The following is an 11,400-nucleotide window of genomic DNA, read 5'->3' on the forward strand; positions in this document are numbered from 1 at the left end:
GTGCCTATATCCAGCAGTCGATGGGCAGGAGGCAGGGTACACCCTGGACAGGTCGCCAGTCCATCGCAGGGCAACACAGACACACACAGGACAAACAACCATGCAGACACTCAGTTACACCTAAGAGAAATTTAGCGAGACCAATTAACCCAACAGTCATGTTTTTGGTCTGTGGGAGGAAGGAGGAGAAAACCCACGGAGAACATGCAAACTCCCTCGGCCAGGAGGCGAACCTAGGACCTTCTTTCTGCAAGGCAACAGTGCTACCAACTGCACCACCATGCAGCAATTATTCAATTATTTCAAATTATTTTTAGAATGAAATCTATCAATTTGCAAGAACTATGTTTTGTGTTTAGTTTCTGGGCTTGATTCCATCTTCCTCCTGCCACATGTCGATGTACCCAGTCAAGGCACTTAACCTCAAGTGGCCTATCTATCTGCGTATTGGAGTATAAATGTGTGCAAGTTAGTGAGTGCGAATGGGTGAATGTGGCTCTAGTGTAAAGCACTTTGAGTGGTCGATATGACTGGAAAGGCGCTATAAGTTCACTCCATTTACCATATGTGTAATGTGTGACTATTAAAGTGAATTAACTGTTTTTAAAAATAAAGTTAAATCTAGTAATCAGTTCTGTTCAGTTAAGAATACAGTTACTGTTAATGTACTCTAAATAAAAGAAAGGTTTTAAAGGCTTAAAGAGAAGTCAGTAAGAGATGAGCATGTACAGGATGTGACTAACAAACAGGTAATTTAGGAACAAGGGCATTAGAACAATGCTCCACTTGTGAAAGTAAATCTGTTGGGCAATTGTCAATGGCATGATGACACTGGAATGGTAAGGTAAAATCATCTCATCTCAAAACATTTATCAAAAGAAAATGTTGGTAAGGAAAAAAATAAAAGGAAAACTTATGATTAGATGGTATTAGATGGATTAGATATGATATACAGTGAAGTGAAAATTGAATTGCCCTCTTGCAAACTTAAATGTTGTGAGTTCATGAAACAAAATTTAAAATTAATTACAAATTACCAGGGTAAATATAAAAAGCAGATTTTTAAACATGATGTCACCCTCTCTGGGGTGACTAGGGCTCAGGTGGTATGAGTTCGTCATGTGACTGGTGGGTTGTTGATTTATTGGAAATGAGAGATGGGCTAATTTTATTATAAATGAGAAATACTCACTATGTTCTGAAGCTGAACATCAATTTCACACCAAGGAACGACAGAAGGAAATAGGTATGTAAATATGTACACACATTGGGGACACAGAAAAATTAAGAGCAACTGAAAACAAACTCACTGTATTGATCCAGAGACTGGCAGTACCGGCCATCAGCAGGAATGGCACTGATGCATCCACATGTGTCATCAGTGATGTTGTCACATGATCCATATGTTAGACACTGGTCACATGACCAGCGATACTGATCCTCACATCTGCACTGATAACCAGGGTTGCTTGGAGAGCAAACTGCAGAAAAAACATTGAATAAAAAACAATTAATGCTAATTATATTTTTCATATGTTAAAATATTCTGAACCTTAAAAGTCCTAAAAGTGAAAACATGTTTATCAATGTTTCCGGGAATGCTGCATGTTGCTTATTTAAGATTCAAATATTTTGCTAAACCTTAATCAACTGAAATTTGACATACAAAGGTTAAAACCTTCTTTCATTTAGTCCTACCTGTAGAGATGTTAACATCAGAGATCTGTGTGTTACTGTTGATGCTGATGGGATAATTGATGTTCCTTAGCTTCTCTACAGCTGTAACATCTGTGGAGTTCAGCTCAACAAAAAGCATGTACCTATACATTGGTAGAGCTGTAGAGGGTGAAATCAAACAAGAAATGAAGAATAAAAGGCTGAGTAATAATGAAGCCCCTTCAAATATTTACAATTTGCTGAATGATCCACAATAATCATGTTTTCAGTCTTACTTGTTGGTACTGGAGTTGATGGTGTGGTGCTTGGACATGATGTAAAGTCTGTAGAGGTGAAGGCAGAAAATGAGAAACTGCTTGATATGAATACATTCTCTGATGAGTCTAAGAAAAATGGTTTTGTTCTCACAGTAAATTTTACACTTTCACTTATTCTCAGTGGAACAATGCCACCCATTAGTAACCAGAGTCTCCATGTTCCAAGTTAAAAAAATCAATTGGAAAGAACCCAAAGTCAGAAATACAAAGTGGAAAGTCACTGGTAGCTGGCTAACCCCATTCTCAAAATGCAACATGGCTGCCACACATAGTAAAGGTTGTGACAACTGCAGCATTAAAAGGTTTTCTGGCACCTGTAATAGTTTGTTTCTCATCAAATCTAATTCTTGTTGGCTTGGTCACAGAGTACAACAGTTAGAAAATCCTACTGCTTTTCCATCCAGCAACTGGTTCACAGTTAAACTAGGTTCCAGACTGGTTTAGGTCTATCTGGTTATTTCTCAACAATTTCTATTATCTTAATCATTGCAATAATGTCTGAATAGCGGTTTGCACTGTTTTCAAATGAATGTGCTTAACTTAAAGTCAGCACTAAAGCACTGATACACACAACTTAATTTTGTTTGGACATTAAAGTTACTCACACTGAAGTAATAGAAACATTTGTTGTTCAAGTGAGAACATCTAATTGTTGCACAAAATTATATTTAGGAACATCCAACCATTTTCTATTTCCGCTTCTTACACACAGGGCCAAGGAGGAGCTGGTGTCTATCTCCACCGGTTTACGGGTGAGAGGCGGGGTATCACCTTGACAGGTCGCCAGCCCATCGCAGGGCAACACACAGGACAAATAACCAGACACACACCCTTTCCTACCTAAGGGCAATTTAGAACAATTAACCTGACAATCATGTTTTTGGACTGTGGGAGGAAGCCAGAACACCTGAAGAGAAACCACACATGCACGAGGTGAACATGCAAACACCATGTAGAAAGATCCCCAGCCAGGAGACGAACAATGAACCTTCTTGCTGCAAGGCAACAGTGGTACCAACTATGCGACCTTGCAGCCCTATTTAGGAACATTTCAAAGCTAAAAACAACTTGAAAATACATAAACATTCATTTGCTTCATGTAAAAAAAGACTCCATCCATCCATCCATCCATCCATCCATCAGCTAATAAGCAAGAGGCAGGATAAAAACTGGGAAGGTCGCCAGTCTATAACAAGGCAACACATAGACATACATGGAAAACAGCCATGGATACACTCACTGCTAAGAGCTTTAGAGAATAATATTAACCTAACAAAAATGAATTTGGACTATCAGAGGAAGGTAGAGTACCCAGAAAGAGCCGACGCATGCACTGCAAGAACATGAAGACTCTAAAGCCCTGACAGTGATCTACACCCAGGACATTCTTGCAGCAAGGCAACAGTGCTGACAATAGTCATATTTCTTCAATTACTGCCAGTATATTTAATGACTCTCTGAATTTAGCTCTTTAGTGTTATGGAATGTGTAAAAATGATCTTCCTGTGGTTTGTATTGTGAAAGCCTGACCTGCTCTGGCTTTATTCATTGACATTAAATGTTACAGAAAGGTTTTTCTTATTGATGGGAATCCAACAAACTCCAAACAAACTCACTGTATTGATCCACAGACTGGCAGTACCGGCCATCAGCAGGAATGGCACTGATGCATCCACATGTGTCAACAGTGATGTTGTCACATGATCCATATGTTAGACACTGGTCACATGACCAGCGATACTGATCCTCACATCTGCACTGATAACCAGGGTTGCTTGGAGAGCAAACTGCAGAAAAAACATTGAATTAAAATCAATTAATGCTAATTATATTTTTCATATGTTAAAATATTCTGAACCTTAAAAGTCCTAAAAGTGAAAAGATGTTTATCAATGTTTCCGGGAATGCTGCATGTTGCTTATTTAAGATTCAAATATTTTGCTAAAGCTTAATCAACTTAAATTTGACATACAAAGGTTAAAACCTTCTTTCATTTAGTCCTACCTGTAGAGATGTTAACATCAGAGATCTGTGTGTTACTGTTGATGCTGATGGGATAATTGATGTTCCTTAGCTTCTCTACAGCTGTAACATCTGTGGAGTTCAGCTCAACAAAAAGCATGTACCTATACATTGGTAGAGCTGTAGAGGGTGAAATCAAACAAGAAATGAAGAATAAAAGGCTGAGTAATAATAAAGCCCCTTCAAATATTTACAATTTTCTGATTGATCCACAATAATCATGTTTTCAGTCTTACTTGTTGGTACTGGAGTTGATGGTGTGGTGCTTGGACATGATGTAAAGTCTGTAAAGGTGAAGGCAGAAAATGAGAAACTGCTTGATATGAATACATTCTCTGATGTGTCTAAGAAAAATGGTTTTGTTCTCACAGTAAACTTTACACTTTCACTTATTCTCAGTGGAACAATGCCACCCATTAGTAACCAGAGTCTCCATGTTCCAAGTTAGAAAAATCAGTTGGAAAGAACCCAAAGTCAGAAATACAAAGTGGAAAGTCACTGGTAGCTGGCTAACCCCATTCTCAAAATCCAACATGGCTGCCACACATAGTAAAGGTTGTGACAACTGCAGTATTAAAAGGTTTTCTGGCACCTGTAATAGTTTGTTTCTCATCAAATCTACTTCTTGTTGGCTTGGTCACTGAGTACAACAGTTAGAAAATCCTACTGCTTTTCCATCCAGCAACTGGTTCACAGTTAAACTAGGTTCCAGACTGGTTTAGGTCTATCTGGTTATTTCTCAACAATTTTTATTATCTTAATCATTGCAATAATGTCTGAATAGCAGTTTGCACTGTTTTCAAATGAATGTGTTTAACTTAAAGTCAGCACTAAAGCACTGATGCACACAACTTAATTTTGTTTGGACATTAAAGTTACTCACACTGAAGTAATAGAAACATTTGTTGTTCAAGTGAGAACATCTAATTGTTGCACAAAATTATATTTAGGAACATCCAACCATTTTCTATTTCCGCTTCTTACACACAGGGCCAAGGAGGAGCTGGTGTCTATCTCCACCGGTTTACGGGTGAGAGGCAGGGTATCACCTTGACAGGTCGCCAGCCCATCGCAGGGCAACACACAGGACAAACAACCAGACACACACCCTTTCCTACCTAAGGGCAATTTAGAACAATTAACCTGACAATCATGTTTTCGGACTGTGGGAGGAAGCCGGAACACCTGAAGAGAAACCACACATGCACGAGGTGAACATGCAAACACCATGTAGAAAGATCCCCAGCCAGGAGACGAACAATGAACCTTCTTGCTGCAAGGCAACAGTGTTACACACTATGCCACCTTGCAGCCCTATTTAGGAACATTTCAAAGCTAAAAACAACTTGAAAATACATAAACATTAATTTGCTTCATGTAAAAAAAGACTCCATCCATCCATCCATCCATCCATCCATCAGCTAATAAGCAAGAGGCAGGATAAAAACTGGGAAGGTCGCCAGTCTATCACAAGGCAACACATAGACATACATGGAAAACAGCCATGGATACACTCACTGCTAAGAGCGTTAGAGAATAATATTAACCTAACAAAAATGAATTTGGACTATCAGAGGAAGGCAGAGTACCCAGAGAGAGCCCACGCATGCACTGCAAGAACATGAAGACTCTAAAGCCCTGACAGTGATCTACACCCAGGACATTCTTGCAGCAAGGCAACAGTGCTGACAACAGTCATATGTCTTCAATTACTGCCAGTATATTTAATGACTCTCTGAATTTAGCTCTTTAGTGTTATGGAATGTGTAAAAATGATCTTCCTGTGGTTTGTATTGTGAAAGCCTGACCTGCTCTGGCTTTATTCATTGACATTAAATGTTACAGAAAGGTTTTTCTTATTGATGGGAATCCAACAAACTCCAAACAAACTCACTGTATTGATCCACAGACTGGCAGTACCGGCCATCAGCAGGAATGGCACTGATGCATCCACATGTGTCAACAGTGATGTTGTCACATGATCCATATGTTAGACACTGGTCACATGACCAGCGATACTGATCCTCACATCTGCACTGATAACCAGGGTTGCTTGGAGAGCAAACTGCAGAAAAAACATTGAATTAAAAACAATTAATGCTAATTATATTTTTCATATGTTAAAATATTCTGAACCTTAAAAGTCCTAAAAGTGAAAAGATGTTTATCAATGTTTCCGGGAATGCTGCATGTTGCTTATTTAAGATTCAAATATTTTGCTAAAGCTTAATCAACTGAAATTTGACATACAAAGGTTAAAACCTTCTTTCATTTAGTCCTACCTGTAGAGATGTTAACATCAGAGATCTGTGTGTTACTGTTGATGCTGATGGGATAATTGATGTTCCTTAGCTTCTCTACAGCTGTAACATCTGTGGAGTTCAGCTCAACAAAAAGCATGTACCTATACATTGGTAGAGCTGTAGAGGGTGAAATCAAACAAGAAATGAAGAATAAAAGGCTGAGTAATAATGAAGCCCCTTCAAATATTTACAATTTTCTGATTGATCCACAATAATCATGTTTTCAGTCTTACTTGTTGGTACTGGAGTTGATGGTGTGGTGCTTGGACATGATGTAAAGTCTGTAAAGGTGAAGGCAGAAAATGAGAAACTGCTTGATATGAATACATTCTCTGATGTGTCTAAGAAAAATGGTTTTGTTCTCACAGTAAACTTTACACTTTCACTTATTCTCAGTGGAACAATGCCACCCATTAGTAACCAGAGTCTCCATGTTCCAAGTTAGAAAAATCAGTTGGAAAGAACCCAAAGTCAGAAATACAAAGTGGAAAGTCACTGGTAGCTGGCTAACCCCATTCTCAAAATCCAACATGGCTGCCACACACAGTAAAGGTTGTGACAACTGCAGTATTAAAAGGTTTTCTGGCACCTGTAATAGTTTGTTTCTCATCAAATCTACTTCTTGTTGGCTTGGTCACTGAGTACAACAGTTAGAAAATCCTACTGCTTTTCCATCCAGCAACTGGTTCACAGTTAAACTAGGTTCCAGACTGGTTTTGGTCTATCTGGTTATTTCTCAACAATTTTTATTATCTTAATCATTGCAATAATGTCTGAATAGCAGTTTGCACTGTTTTCAAATGAATGTGTTTAACTTAAAGTCAGCACTAAAGCACTGATACACACAACTTAATTTTGTTTGGACATTAAAGTTACTCACACTGAAGTAATAGAAACATTTGTTGTTCAAGTGAGAACATCTAATTGTTGCACAAAATTATATTTAGGAACATCCAACCATTTTCTATTTCCGCTTCTTACACACAGGGCCAAGGAGGAGCTGGTGTCTATCTCCACCGGTTTACGGGTGAGAGGCAGGGTATCACCTTGACAGGTCGCCAGACCATCGCAGGGCAACACACAGGACAAACAACCAGACACACACCCTTTCCTACCTAAGGGCAATTTAGAACAATTAACCTGACAATCATGTTTTCGGACTGTGGGAGGAAGCCGGAACACCTGAAGAGAAACCACACATGCACGAGGTGAACATGCAAACACCATGTAGAAAGATCCCCAGCCAGGAGACGAACAATGAACCTTCTTGCTGCAAGGCAACAGTGGTACACACTATGCCACCTTGCAGCCCTATTTAGGAACATTTCAAAGCTAAAAACAACTTGAAAATACATAAACATTCATTTGCTTCATGTAAAAAAAGACTCCATCCATCCATCCATCCATCCATCCATCAGCTAATAAGCAAGAGGCAGGATAAACACTGGGAAGGTCGCCAGTCTATCACAAGGCAACACATAGACATACAAGGAAAACAGCCATGGATACACTCACTGCTAAGAGCTTTAGAGAATAATATTAACCTAACAAAAATGAATTTGGACTATCAGAGGAAGGCAGAGTACCCAGAGAGAGCCCACGCATGCACTGCAAGAACATGAAGACTCTAAAGCCCTGACAGTGATCTACACCCAGGACATTCTTGCAGCAAGGCAACAGTGCTGACAACAGTCATATTTCTTCAATTACTGCCAGTATATTTAATGACTCTCTGAATTTAGCTCTTTAGTGTTATGGAATGTGTAAAAATGATCTTCCTGTGGTTTGTATTGTGAAAGCCTGACCTGCTCTGGCTTTATTCATTGACATTAAATGTTACAGAAAGGTTTTTCTTATTGATGGGAATCCAACAAACTCCAAACAAACTCACTGTATTGATCCAGAGACTGGCAGTACCGGCCATCAGCAGGAATGGCACTGATGCATCCACATGTGTCAACAGTGATGTTGTCACATGATCCATATGTTAGACACTGGTCACATGACCAGCGATACTGATCCTCACATCTGCACTGATAACCAGGGTTGCTTGGAGAGCAAACTGCAGAAAAAACATTGAATTAAAAACAATTAATGCTAATTATATTTTTCATATGTTAAAATATTCTGAACCTTAAAAGTCCTAAAAGTGAAAAGATGTTTATCAATGTTTCCGGGAATGCTGCATGTTGCTTATTTAAGATTCAAATATTTTGCTAAAGCTTAATCAACTTAAATTTGACATACAAAGGTTAAAACCTTCTTTCATTTAGTCCTACCTGTAGATATGTTAACATCAGAGATCTGTGTGTTACTGTTGATGCTGATGGGATAATTGATGTTCCTTAGCTTCTCTACAGCTGTAACATCTGTGGAGTTCAGCTCAACAAAAAGCATGTACCTATACATTGGTAGAGCTGTAGAGGGTGAAATCAAACAAGAAATGAAGAATAAAAGGCTGAGTAATAATGAAGCCCCTTCAAATATTTACAATTTTCTGATTGATCCACAATAATCATGTTTTCAGTCTTACTTGTTGGTACTGGAGTTGATGGTGTGGTGCTTGGACATGATGTAAAGTCTGTAAAGGTGAAGGCAGAAAATGAGAAACTGCTTGATATGAATACATTCTCTGATGTGTCTAAGAAAAATGGTTTTGTTCTCACAGTAAATTTTACACTTTCACTTATTCTCAGTGGAACAATGCCACCCATTAGTAACCAGAGTCTCCATGTTCCAAGTTAGAAAAATCAATTGGAAAGAACCCAAAGTCAGAAATACAAAGTGGAAAGTCACTGGTAGCTGGCTAACCCCATTCTCAAAATGCAACATGGCTGCCACACATAGTAAAGGTTGTGACAACTGCAGTATTAAAAGGTTTTCTGGCACCTGTAATAGTTTGTTTCTCATCAAATCTACTTCTTGTTGGCTTGGTCACTGAGTACAACAGTTAGAAAATCCTACTGCTTTTCCATCCAGCAACTGGTTCACAGTTAAACTAGGTTCCAGACTGGTTTAGGTCTATCTGGTTATTTCTCAACAATTTCTATTATCTTAATCATTGCAATAATGTCTGAATAGCAGTTTGCACTGTTTTCAAATGAATGTGTTTAACTTAAAGTCAGCACTAAAGCACTGATGCACACAACTTAATTTTGTTTGGACATTAAAGTTACTCACACTGAAGTAATAGAAACATTTGTTGTTCAAGTGAGAACATCTAATTGTTGCACAAAATTATATTTAGGAACATCCAACCATTTTCTATTTCCGCTTCTTACACACAGGGCCAAGGAGGAGCTGGTGTCTATCTCCACCGGTTTACGGGTGAGAGGCAGGGTATCACCTTGACAGGTCGCCAGACCATCGCAGGGCAACACACAGGACAAACAACCAGACACACACCCTTTCCTACCTAAGGGCAATTTAGAACAATTAACCTGACAATCATGTTTTTGGACTGTGGGAGGAAGCCGGAACACCTGAAGAGAAACCACACATGCACGAGGTGAACATGCAAACACCATGTAGAAAGATCCCCAGCCAGGAGATGAACAATGAACCTTCTTGCTGCAAGGCAACAGTGGTACACACTATGCCACCTTGCAGCCCTATTTAGGAACATTTCAAAGCTAAAAACAACTTGAAAATACATAAACATTCATTTGCTTCATGTAAAAAAAGACTCCATCCATCCATCCATCCATCCATCCATCAGCTAATAAGCAAGAGGCAGGATAAACACTGGGAAGGTCGCCAGTCTATCACAAGGCAACACATAGACATACAAGGAAAACAGCCATGGATACACTCACTGCTAAGAGCTTTAGAGAATAATATTAACCTAACAAAAATGAATTTGGACTATCAGAGGAAGGCAGAGTACCCAGAGAGAGCCCACGCATGCACTGCAAGAACATGAAGACTCTAAAGCCCTGACAGTGATCTACACCCAGGACATTCTTGCAGCAAGGCAACAGTGCTGACAACAGTCATATTTCTTCAATTACTGCCAGTATATTTAATGACTCTCTGAATTTAGCTCTTTAGTGTTATGGAATGTGTAAAAATGATCTTCCTGTGGTTTGTATTGTGAAAGCCTGACCTGCTCTGGCTTTATTCATTGACATTAAATGTTACAGAAAGGTTTTTCTTATTGATGGGAATCCAACAAACTCCAAACAAACTCACTGTATTGATCCAGAGACTGGCAGTACCGGCCATCAGCAGGAATGGCACTGATGCATCCACATGTGTCAACAGTGATGTTGTCACATGATCCATATGTTAGACACTGGTCACATGACCAGCGATACTGATCCTCACATCTGCACTGATAACCAGGGTTGCTTGGAGAGCAAACTGCAGAAAAAACATTGAATAAAAAACAATTAATGCTAATTATATTTTTCATATGTTAAAATATTCTGAACCTTAAAAGTCCTAAAAGTGAAAAGATGTTTATCAATGTTTCTGGGAATGCTGCATGTTGCTTATTTAAGATTCAAATATTTTGCTAAAGCTTAATCAACTGAAATTTGACATACAAAGGTTAAAACCTTCTTTCATTTAGTCCTACCTGTAGAGATGTTAACATCAGAGATCTGTGTGTTACTGTTGATGCTGATGGGATAATTGATGTTCCTTAGCTTCTCTACAGCTGTAACATCTGTGGAGTTCAGCTCAACAAAAAGCATGTACCTATACATTGGTGGAGCTGTAGAGGGTGAAATCAAACAAGAAATGAAGAATAAAAGGCTGAGTAATAATGAAGCCCCTTCAAATATTTACAATTTTCTGAATAATCCACAATAATCATGTTTTCAGTCTTACTTGTTGGTACTGGAGTTGATGGTGTGGTGCTTGGACATGATGTAAAGTCTGTAGAGGTGAAGGCAGAAAATGAGAAACTGCTTGATATGAATACATTCTCTGATGTGTCTGAGAAAAATGGTTTTGTTCTCACAGTAAATTTTACACTTTCACTTATTCTCAGTGGAACAATGCCACCCATTAGTAACCAGAGTCTCCATGTTCCAAGTTAGAAAAATCAGTTGGAAAGAACCCAAAGTGAGAAATAC

General features: G+C 38.7%; 1 long non-coding RNA gene across 1 annotated transcript; it reads right to left on the minus strand.

The window, feature by feature from the left end:
• Positions 1-5,952: 5,952 nt before the first annotated feature.
• On the minus strand, positions 5,953-6,605 carry LOC124881726. Its single transcript, XR_007041721.1, has 3 exons — positions 6,553-6,605; positions 6,299-6,436; positions 5,953-6,081 (listed from the first exon to the last, which is right to left on the minus strand). It is a non-coding gene; the product is annotated as an uncharacterized LOC124881726 (long non-coding RNA).
• Positions 6,606-11,400: the final 4,795 nt, after the last annotated feature.

This window comes from Girardinichthys multiradiatus, chromosome 15 (assembly GCF_021462225.1).
Source record: "Girardinichthys multiradiatus isolate DD_20200921_A chromosome 15, DD_fGirMul_XY1, whole genome shotgun sequence".
Taxonomy (NCBI): domain Eukaryota; kingdom Metazoa; phylum Chordata; class Actinopteri; order Cyprinodontiformes; family Goodeidae; genus Girardinichthys; species Girardinichthys multiradiatus.